The following is a 12,572-nucleotide window of genomic DNA, read 5'->3' as shown; positions in this document are numbered from 1 at the left end:
AATCAACTTTCAAAAGTTTTATTTTGGCTCATGATACTGGAGAAACTTGGGGTTCTCCATGGTAGCTCCTGACAGTAATGTTGGAAATCCCATAGTAGTGAAAATCCACTGTTACATGACCAGGAATAGAAATTAAGGAAGAGAAAATTATGATTTTCTCAAAATACCCTTGAGAAATGACCAGGATCCTTACTTCCACACTATATAAAGCAATCTAGAGCTTCAGTGCGACCCCCATAAAAAGATCAATATTATTTCCCATGCAATTAGAAGGAAAAAAGTTGGAATTTCACATGGACCCTCAAAAATACTGAAATTGCCAAAGTACCCTTAACAAAAAGAACAAAGCAGGGACCATCCTATTAATTTCTCCTTAATTCTAAAATTAAAATGAGACTACTACTCTAAGAACCTGTGATTATGCTGTGGGATGTTCTGTATGTTAAATGTGTTGCTCTGATTGGTTAATAAATAAAACAATGATTGGCCAGTAGCCAGGCAGGAAGTATAGGTGGGACAAGGAGAGAGGAGAATTCTGAAAAGTGGAAGGATGAGGCAGAGAGATGCTGCCAGCCTCTGCCATGAAAAGCGAGATGTAAGGTACCGGTAAGCCACGAACTACATGGCAACTTATAAACCAATACATATGGGTTAAATTAAGGTATAAGAACTAGATAACAAAAAGCCTGCTGCAGCCATATAGTTTGTAAGCAACATAAGTCTCTGTGTGTTTACTTGGTTGGGTCTAAGCGGCTGAGGGACTGGTGGGTGAGAGAGATTTGTCCTGACTGTGGGCCAGGCAGGACTGGGGACAACTCCAGCTACATATGCCCTTCCTTTTAAAGGGTTCAATAAATCCCAGTAGTACAACCTGAAAACTAAGCCTTTAGCACTTAAATCTTTGAAATGTATTCATATTTCAAACTATAATAAACACTCTTTTGATGATTTAAACATTTATTTTAAAACTTTCTCGTTTTAATTTTAGAATTAAGTAGAAGTTAATAGGATGGTCCCCGCCTTGTTCTTTTTGTTAAGGCTACTTTGGCAATTTGAGTATTTTTGAGGGTCCACATGAAATTTCCCCCTTTTTCCTTCTAATTGCATGGGAAATAGCATTGATCTTTTTATGGGAGTTACACTGAAGCTCCAGATTGCTTTAAATAGTGTGGAAGTATGGATCCTGATCATTTTATTTTGGTTACCTTGACAAAAAGTTAGAATCCAATGGAAAAAGGAATATCAGATTGCCCGTAGGAAAGTCTGTGTGTTTTTTTCTTGTGATTGCTAAGTGACAGAGGAGAACCCATACTGCTGGGGCAGTTTCACTCTGGGCATATGATTCTGGGTGGTCAAAGAAAGTAGGCTGAGAAAACCATGAAAAGCAAGCTAGTAAGCCATGTTCCACTGTGGACATTGCTTCTCTTTCTGTTCCAAGAAGCCTGCATTGAGATCCTGTCCTCACTTCATGCTGGCCTGCAACTGTAAGCTAGAAGAAACCATTTACTTCCCTGGTTGCTTTGGTAAGTGTTTTTCTCATGACATAGAAATGAGACTACTACAGTCATATCAACATTAATTTTACCATCTATGAACACAAAGTATCTTTCCTGTGTGTATGTATATGTGACTTTTTTTATAGTTCCTTCTAATTTTATATACTTTGTTGTTTCTGGTTTTTTTGTACCCAAAGGTTGGTCTTGAAACCCTTGTATTCTTTCCTTTTTTCATAAATACTGGAATTGTAGGAATCATATCCAGATGTGGATTCTTTTAAAGCTTTTGAGGTTTTTTATATATATATAAAAGGATATTTGAGTTTTACAAAAAAAAAATCTCATGTCAATTTATTGATGTAATATAAATTCTAGCCTTCAGTTTGTTGGGATGTTATGTCACTTTTGTTAATTTTAATATTTAACCATTGCTATATTAATAGAGTATATTGATTGGTTCAGTGTATATCATTTTCTGTGTGATGTGGATTAATTTTATCTGGTTTGATTTCTCTCTGTTCATCTAGGTTTAAGCCTCCTGGAAATACCTTCAGTTAAACACTCAAACCAGTATTTCTGCAGCAATCCTAAGTCTAATCTAGTTATTAATCAATGGTATCCATCACAATCACACCTTCATCAACTTTATACTCAAACCTATTATTTAACCCATAGCATTACATCTCTGGCCTCTAAATTCTCCTGACTTTTCATAATGCACAATGTAGTTCATCTACCTATAAAAGTTAATACAGTATTTACTGGTATCAACACTGTTCAAAATTCCAAAGTTCAATTGTCTGTTGAAACAAGGTAAAAGGCAAATTTTAAACTGTGGGCCACTATAAAACTGAAAAGCAACCAAATTCCAATTATAGTGCTTGATGTTGCAAGTAAATATTCTTATTACAAAAGGAAGGAATGGGCACGTGAGATCAGACCAATGCAAGACAATAAAACAAAACAAAACAAACAAACAAATAAACAAACAAAACACACAGCAATTGAAAGGGCCAAATCCTTGAATTCAATGTCTGTTGTCTGGTTCTTAGGTTCAAATCATCTCAGCTCTAATAAGCTTGGGTAGCTCTGCCTTTCCAGCTGCCCAACTATATCATACAAAGCCTCTCTCTTGGTATTCTACTCCATGGCTAGAGATTTCCTCAGCAACATTCCTATGATTCATCCATCTCCATCATCTGAAGGGTTCCAATGCAATTCAGGCTTTGCATTCACATACATTTAATGACTTTTCAAATGACTTTTATGACTCTGTGTCCCTGCCACACTTTGCCTAGCCACGGAGACTCTCTAGAACCTTCACTGAAATCTCTATGACCCCTTCAATCTTATACCTTCATTTCTAAAAAATAAAACCCATAGCACATGTGGATGATACTGCCATGTTCTACTGCTACCTTAGAATGCAGTGTGTTTATCATGGACCACAGTTATATATGACTCTATATACTGATTGTGAAGAAAGATCTCTAAGTAGGTGTTTTCCAAAAGGAACCCTTCAGCTTCCTTCTCAGTTAAGATTCCCTCCTTCCCAGCTTGCAACCAGGCAGGACACAGGAAAACTTCAACTACACCATCGAATCTGTGTTTGTTCACAAGAAAGATCTCTTTATGTTTGGAAACCTGTCCTCAAAGCACTGTTCACATTGTCCAGTGCAGAGCACAGGGTTTCTCTTTATAATCATAATCTCCTTGAAAATTGTATTTGTGGTCTCTGCTGATTTGTAAAAACTTTTACATTCAGTTCTTCCCCGGCTACTGGAAGATTTATCACATTTTCTGTGCCATTTGATCTTCACTCTCACTGAATAAGAGCAGTAAATGGAAACAATGGCTCAGCCTAAATTCCATTGCCTGGAAATTTCATATGCTGCACAAATTAGTTCATTACTGTTGGCTTCGTCTTTATTAACGTTCTCACAGTACACATGCAGAGTGCAACCAGAATCTTTTGCAAAATAAAACCTGAAAGACATGCGGGCCTGTTTCAGTAGTCATTAAGTTCTAAAACCTTGTGAGTTGGGCTCTCTCTGCCTGTGTTTCTCTCTGTGTTCTGTCCGTTCTCCAGGGCCATTCTCTCAGCATCCTACCCACAAAGCTCTCTTTACACCATCTGAAGTCTGTCCTAACTCCAAATTCCAACCTCTTGCACATTCCTATTGAAGACAAGTTCCAAAGGCTTAAAAATCTCATGGACAGATTTATTTTAACAACTTCTCCACTTCTTGATAACCAGTTTTTTGTATTAGCTTTTTTTCTCAATTCTGTGACAGTGAGAAGCATTCAAGAAAGAATGAGTTTAGTTTGCCTCACATTTTGAGGTAATAGTCCTTCATGGCCAGGAATTCATGTGGCAGGAGGATGAGGTATCAGATAACATTGCCCATGGTCAGAAAGCAGAGAACAGTTAATAATACTGTTATTTATACAGTCATCTCCTTTTTATTCAGTTAGACACTCCACCCCATTGATGGTACCAGCCACATTCAGGATTGGTCTTCTTTGTTCAATTAAACATTTACAGAAATACCTGCATAGATATGCCAGTGGTTTCTATGGTCATTCTAAATCCCATCAAGTTGACAGTTCTGATTAATCATCACAAGCACATTCTTTAGTTTTCTGTATTTGTACCATTTCTGAATATCCGCATGTTTTCTGATTTCAATCTCAATTTGGCAGAGAATGTAACTGTTATGATTTGATTTAAAAATTCCCTGCATCTTGTGGTGATATTTTATTTGTACTGAAATGTTATTTTAATTTTATGTTAATAAATAAAGTTGCCCTGGGGTCAGAGCTATTAGAGCCATAGTGAGAGCGTGGTGGTTAGAAGAGCTAGGTAGATTTCTGTGTGTTGAGGGATACAGCCAGTATTGGAGACATACGCCTTTAAGACCTGGAGGGCGGTACTTACAGGCAGTGATGAGGCAGTCATGTGGTTGGGTTTACAACCAATGAGAAGGCAGAACAGAAAGATTATTTAAACAGGGACACAGGAAGTACCTCCCTCTCTCGGGGAAGCTAGGAGCACTGCAGGAGGTAAGATTTTATCTCTGAGCTCTGACCTCTCGGCTTTTCTCTTTTACCTTGGCTCTGTGTTTCTTATTTTAATAATACGATTGGTTACATCTACATCTGGCGCCCAACGTGACAAGAATCCATTAAAAACTGCTTGGGGCCGGCTCCCTAGCCGGAGCAGCCGGCTCCCTAGCCCCAGCCCAGGTCTGCTTGGGCTCAGGCCGGACTGTGAGCTGCTTGCTTAAAGCCAGTGCTACAAACAGCTCAGGCCTGCCCTGCTAAACAGGGCCCCTGGCTGTAAAGCCAAGCCTTGACTCGGCTCAAGAGGGAACAAGTGGCTGGCTTTAAGCTTTAGCCGGCTACCCCTTCGCTTTCACTTTCACTTTCGCTTTCGCTTTTGCTTTCTCTCTTGCTTTCTCTCTGTCTCTCTGTTTCTCTCTCTCTCTCTCTCTCTCTCTCTCTCTCTCTCTCTCTCTCTCTCTGGATTTACACCTAGGACTCTAGGTGGCTGTTTTGAAATTCGCTCGGATTTCTACTGTTCTACGCAGATTTGGTAAGTCATAAAGGAAACTATTTAAAAGACAATTTTTTTCCACATTTAAAAAAATGGGTTTCCTGTGTACATTGGAAGAAAATTGGGTTTTGTTTGAAATTTTAGGCAGTCTGACAATGGAACAACTATATGAAAAGATTAGTATTATGGGAATTATGCAGTTAATCACCATGCTTATTCTCATTTTACTATTTAAAAAGATAGTCGATTTAAGTGCCAGGATAACAGCTTTAGAAAAACCTGTTAATTTTAACAGTGAAGTTGGTTCAAGTTTGGATCATAAGGTTACAGAAAGAAAGCCTGTTTTCACACAGTCATCCTTAATTTATCCTGTAACCGTACAGCAGATGCCTGATCAAATGGCTACACAAAATATCTGGGCTCCAATTGAACTGATGGATTTTAAAAGGTTTAAGGAGGCAATAGTATCTTATGGCATGCATTCCCCATATGTAAAGCAAATGTTAAACTCTTGGTCAACATATAATAGGATTATACCACAGGACTGGCGGGACCTTGCACAAGCTGTTCTGGAACCCAGCCAGAGAATTCAATTTCTGACTTGGTTTAAGGAGGAAGCTAGAAACGTAGAAACACAATGGAGGGATAAAGGAATACAAGTTTGTCAGGATCAGCTTATTGGAGAAGGCCAATATGCTTCAATACAAACACAATGTTTATATGATGTTCAAACCGTAATTTTATGTCGAATGGCAGCCTTGAATGCATGGGACAGAGTTGATGAACCAGGAAAAAAACATGAGTCATTCACAAAGGTTATGCAAGGCCCTAAAGAATCTTTCACAGATTTTTTAGAAAGACTGGCTTCAGCAGTAAACAGAATGGTCTCAGGATCAGAAGCTAGTAAGGCAATAATTGAAGCTTTGGCATTTGAGAATGCGAATGCAGCATGCAAAAGAATAATCAGGCCGTTAAGGGCAAGATCTGCACCTTTGGAAGATTGGATTAGAGAAACAATTAATGTTGAGGTTGATGAGCATGATACGTGGGTAGGAGAAGTAATTTCAAAAGGTTTGAGGAGTGTTAGATGTTTTGGGTGTGGAAAGCAAGGACATTTGAAAAGGGACTGTAAACAGGTCAATCCTAGAAGCAATGTTTCTTCAAGGAACAATGGCAACAGAATGCCCCTTCCTTCTGGAGTATGCAGAAGGTGTGGTAAGGGAAAACACTGGACCAACGAATGTAGATCAACAAAGGACAGACAGGGTAATCCTTTGCCTCAGTTTTCGGGAAACTCCCGGAGGGGCCTCATGCAGGCCCCCATAGCAAAACCAGTTCAAACCTTTCCTGCAGCTGTAGAGGAAATCCCTGCTCTGAGCGATTAAATAACCAAATGACTATTGGAATAAATCAGGCTGGTCAGGATGATGAAAAAGAGAGAATAGAAAATTCAGGAGAAAACATAAAGAAAATTTTTTGGCAAACTTCTATTAATGAACAGAGACCAAAATTAACGATAAAAATAAATGGTGTTTTGTTGTCTGGTCTGGTAGACACAGGTGCGGACATTACCATAATTGCACCAGAATTTTGGCATCCAGCTTGGCCTCTTCAGGAGGTAAATGTTCAACTGTTAGGAATTGGGACATTATCTGGAGTGAAACAGAGTGCAAGATGGCTGGAATGTATAGGTCCAGAAGGACAGAGAGGAAAATTAAAACCATATGTCGCTAACATAGCTATGAACCTGTGGGGTCGAGACTTGTTGCAACAATGGAATACTCAGATTAAAATCCCTCCAATCTCAGAAACAAATCATAAACTAGCACATGTTTCTGAGAGAAATATTAGAAGGCATTATTTTGAGTGGTCACCAGCCATCCATATTATACAGGAACAGGGCACAACAACTGATAATCTTCCAAAAATACCAACAGCTCTACCTTTAAAATGGTTAACAGACAAGCCTGTATGGGTTCAGCAATGGCCTTTAACAACAGAGAAACTCCAGGCTTTAGAAGAGCTGGTAGAAGAACAGTTAAATGCTCAGCATATTGAACAGTCAACCAGCCCTTGGAATTCTCCTGTATTTGTTATTAAAAAGAAATCTGGTAAATGGAGAATGGTAACAGACCTTAGAGCAATTAACAAAGTAATTCAGCCGATGGGCTCTCTACAATCTGGAATTCCTTTGCCTACTCTGTTACCAAAAGGATGGCCTCTCATAGTTATTGATTTAAAAGACTGTTTCTTTTCAATACCCTTACAAGAAAAGGACAAAGAAAGATTTGCTTTCACAGTGCCTACTTATAATAATTCTCAACCGGTTAAAAGATTTCAATGGAGGGTCCTCCCACAGGGAATGTTAAATAGCCCAACTCTGTGCCAATATTTTGTACAACAGCCATTGGAAGTGATACGTAAAAAATTTCCTAAATCTATAATTTATCATTATATGGATGATATTTTACTAGCTGACTCAAATGCAGATACTTTAGAAAGAATGTTTGAAGAAGTAAAGAAAATTTTGCCTTGCTGGGGATTACAAATTGCTCCTGAAAAAATACAAAGAGGAGATTCTATTAATTATTTAGGATATAAAATAGAGCTACAAAAAATTAGACCCCAAAAGGTGCAAATTAGGAGAGATAGACTACAGACTCTTAATGACTTTCAAAGATTATTTGGAGATATTTCTCATCTACGAACTATTGTTGGGGTAAAAAATGATGAACTGACTAATTTGTTCAAAACCTTAGAAGGTGACAAGGACTTAAATAGTCCAAGAGAATTATCACCTGAAGCTGAGAAAGAATTTGCCTTGGTAGAAAAGAAAGTACATGAAGGGCACGTGGATCGTATTGATCCAAAGTTGGATTGCATTTTGGTTATTTTACCCTCTAGGCATTCCCCTACTGGAATATTAATGCAGAGGGAAGATATTATATTGGAATGGATATTTTTACCAAATAAACCAAATAAAAAATTAAAAACTTATGGGGAAAAAATCTCAGACTTGATTTGGAAAGGAAAATTGAGACTTCGTCAATTAGCAGGAATAGACCCAGCAGAAATTGTCGTACCTTTAACTAAGGAGGACATTGAGAAATTATGGACAGAAAGTGAACCTTGGCAAAGAGCTTGCAGTAATTTTTTGGGAGAAATTAACAGCAAATATCCCAAAAGCAACAGAATTGATTTTATAAAGAGAGCTGATTGGATCTTGCCTCGAATTGTACGGCAAAAACCCATATCTGGAGTTCGTACATTTTATACAGATGCCAACAAACAAGGAAAGGCAGGTTACAAATCAGAAAATTTAAGTAAAGTGGTACAAAGTCCTTATAATTCAGTGCAAAAATCAGAATTGTATGCTATTCTGTTGGTATTAATGGATTTTTCAGAACCTCTCAACATAGTAACTGACTCTCAGTATGCTGAAAGAGTGGTATTACATATTGAGACTGCAGAATTTATCCCTGATGCTTCAGAATTAACTTCACTATTTATTCAATTACAAGATACAATCAGGAAAAGGAGTCATCCTTTATATATAACTCACATCCGATCTCATACTGGTCTGCCAGGCCCTCTAGCACAAGGCAATGATGAGATTGATAAATTATTGATAGGAAATGTGCTGGAGGCCTCAGAATTTCATAAAAAACATCATGTCAATAGTAAAGGTTTAAAAAAGGATTTTCCCATAACCTGGCAACAAGCCAAAGAAATAGTAAAGAAATGTCCTACTTGTTCCTTCTATAATCAAACACCATTACCAGCAGGATGTAACCCAAAGGGTACTCAGAGGAATGAAATCTGGCAGATGGACGTGTTTCACTTTGCAGAATTTGGAAAACTGAAATATGTACACCACACTATCGATACTTATTCAGGATTTCAATGGGCAACTGCTTTGAGTTCTGAAAAAGCTGATTCTGTAATCACTCATTTGCTAGAAGTTATGGCCATTATGGGTATACCTGCACAAATCAAAACTGACAATGCTCCATCATATGTCTCTGTTAAAATGAAACAGTTTTTTGCTTATTACAATATAAAGCATATTACAGGTATACCACATAATCCTACAGGTCAAGCAGTTATAGAAAGGTCAAACAGAACTCTAAAGGATATGCTAAATAAACAGAAAGGAGTAACAAAAACCCCCAGAAATAGACTGCATAATGCTCTATTAACTTTGAATTTTCTGAATGCCAATGAGAAAGGAACAACAGCTGCAGAGAGACATTGGGTAATAGAAAAAACTACAGAATTAAATCAGCCTATATACTTTAAGGATGTGCTGACCTCAGAATGGAAGCCAGGGTATGTATTACGTTGGGGACGAGGTTTTGCTTTTGTTTCTATAGGAGAAGATAAGCTGTGGGTACCATCAAAATTGATAAAGGTTCGATTTGAACAAGAGAAACCTCTTAATTAGAGGAGGTGATAGTTCATCAACCAGCATGAACATCCAATTTAAACTAACTTGTACCTGTAACACATGTCTTTTCATTTAATCAGATAATAACTTGCCAAAAAGGAACATCCCCAAAATTAGTCTTGGGGGAAGGTTTTTGTTTTTGTCTTTTAGGAGAATGAAGGTTAAGGAATCTGAAGGACACAAGACAAATGAGACAACTGAAGAAAAGGGACAAATCATCTATCCCAGGAAACAGAGTATATTGGAGTATATGGCATATGGGTATATATTATCTAAAAAATTTTATGTCTTCTTAAATGTTTGTTTCTGCTTTTCTCTAAAGATTTAACACTATTGGTTTTCTAATAGTCCCAGTTCAATTAAAATTTAAAGCTGACTTTGGAGTTGGAGAATGGCTCTCTCCTTCTTTAAACTCAAGCATGTTGTTAAAATGAAAATACAAACTCCCTGTATCATGACAGAATAAAAGAGCCATTTTCTGCTATGGGACAGGACAAAAGCCAAATTAATTAAGGGACTATTCTATTACTAATCTCAACTCTTTGATTCTATTCTGATTCTTTAAACTTTTCTTAAAGTATAAATTTTATATCAAAATTTACAAGATTAATATATATATACATTTTAAACTTTGTTAAGATATGAATGGTCATATAGAGTACTAACTAATTCTAGAAAAAAGGCTTCAGTTAGCTGCATATATATGTCTTTGTGTTCGAGTCTCTTATCAGTTTTCTGCAGGAAATCACGGCCAGGCCTAACATCAACTGAAGTCTCCGGAAAGAAGATGGGGCCCCACAACAACAACAACAACAACAATTCCACGTGGACAATAATAATATCACTAAGCTGACAAACATCATCTACAGATCAGCTTTGAACTACAAGGTGCTCAGAACAATTTTGAGATGACTAGCTGAGATGATCCAGTCTCAAAGACTACTTGAATAAGGACTTGAGATAAACCCTGAACTTTGGCTTTATACACAGACTGGATAATAATGAAGGATATAGTTACCTTTCCTAGAATTTGACAATTAACCTAAATTTTTCTTTCAGGATAAAGATAACTTCACCCATACCCAGCAGGAAGCAATTTTAAGAATATGACACCCACATTGCCAAAGAAGTGGTGTGGGGCGGGTGGTTTTTTGGTTCTTTTAATGGGTTTTGGGTCTGGGATAATTTTCAATTGTTTAGGGGGGTTGGTTACAAGTTGTTGTCAAGGGTTAGGAAAAAGGCTAAGCAAAGGAGATTAGATTTAAGGTTCTTGTTTAAAAAAAAAAAAAGAAAGAAAAGAAAAAGACAATTACTAGTTTTAAATACTTTACATTATTACCAACTATTAGGATATAAAGAAATGAAAGTTAGTAGTTAGACATTACAATAGAAATTGTAGTCATATTAGATATGTTTTAAAAATTGAGCAGATATATTTTAGACAGGTCATCTTCAAACCCTTCAGAGATCTAACGAATATGGCATTTAAAATATTTTAATAACTTAGAAATTTTTCTTTTTTGAGACATGTCAGCTCCTGGCAGTACCAATCTACTTCAGAGAAAATATGGGCATTGAAGAAACTGCATATGGAGTTAATTTTCATTGTGGCAAAAGTTAGCCACTGGACAACAAAGTATCCTCAAATCAACAGGACAAAATGGACAGACAGAACACGAAACAAAGGACTACCGATTCCTGCCAAAACAAGTATGGTTATGGCTTTATCAGAAGGCATCTTCTGAGGCCAGGACAATATGGCACCATCCCTGAAGTGGCCTTCACAATCTGGAAAAGGTACAGTGCCCTTTTCTTTGAAGGCAGCTGAACAGGCAGTGGGCCGATGGCTTCTGTTGTGCAATGGAACAGCAACTGAAAGCTCACGCCTCTCAATAGTAGACTGGCATTTAATAGAGGGATGTGGAGAAGGGCATGCTTAGATGAAGCCATATATACACAGCCAAGAAGAATGGACAGCTGAATTCAAAAACCATCAACAATTTCCAGAATTTAAAATCCTGAATCATGACATGACACTAGTGGAATTCAGGTGTTTCTGGTACATGGACTGCTCTCACCCAGTGTGAGGTTGAACTGTTGACCTTGTGTACAACCTACTTCACAAATGAGTCTGTCAGATACGCTAAGCCTATAGGCTGAAGATGATGCCCCAACACTGTGGAGAAACCTCAGGTGACTGTCCAGGCAGCTGGCTGTTTCTGTCAACTCACAAAATTTTTGGAAGTTGCTTTTGTGCACTTCCTGTTTTTATTTTTGTTAGCTAATATTATTTCCTTCTTGGGTCTCTGAGGGAGTTGAAGATTAGTTAGTTATAGTTGAAGATTAATTAGGATAGAAAGTGAATTAGATACATTTTGGACTTACTAAAATAGGATAGATAAGGGAATTATTTTCTCTGATTTGTCAAATACAAATGGACTAGACATCGTTTAGGTATTTGTTACTTGTATATATTGTATATAGTTATTGTACTTTTGTATATAGTTTTTCTTTTGTTAGTTATAACCTTTTGCCTTTTTTCTTTTTATTAAAATAGAAAAGGGGAAATGTGGTGATATTTTATTTGTACTGAAATGTTATTTTAATTTTATGTTAATAAATAAAGTTGCCCTGGGGTCAGAGCTATTAGAGCCATAGTGAGAGCGTGGTGGTTAGAAGAGCTAGGTAGATTTCTGTGTGTTGAGGGATACAGCCAGTATTGGAGACATACGCCTTTAAGACCTGGAGGGCGGTACTTACAGGCAGTGATGAGGCAGTCATGTGGTTGGGTTTACAACCAATGAGAAGGCAGAACAGAAAGATTATTTAAACAGGGACACAGGAAGTACCTCCCTCTCTCGGGGAAGCTAGGAGCACTGCAGGAGGTAAGATTTTATCTCTGAGCTCTGACCTCTCGGCTTTTCTCTTTTACCTTGGCTCTGTGTTTCTTATTTTAATAATACGATTGGTTACATCTACAGCATCTTATTTTTCTGGCCTTATGTACAAACATTTCTCTAAGTGTTGGATGAATTATTCTACAAATGGATTTCACAAATTATGAAAACCTATG

This window comes from Peromyscus maniculatus, chromosome 6 (genome assembly GCF_049852395.1).
Source record: "Peromyscus maniculatus bairdii isolate BWxNUB_F1_BW_parent chromosome 6, HU_Pman_BW_mat_3.1, whole genome shotgun sequence".
NCBI lineage: Eukaryota > Metazoa > Chordata > Mammalia > Rodentia > Cricetidae > Peromyscus > Peromyscus maniculatus.
Note: the sequence above shows the minus strand (reverse complement) of the source record.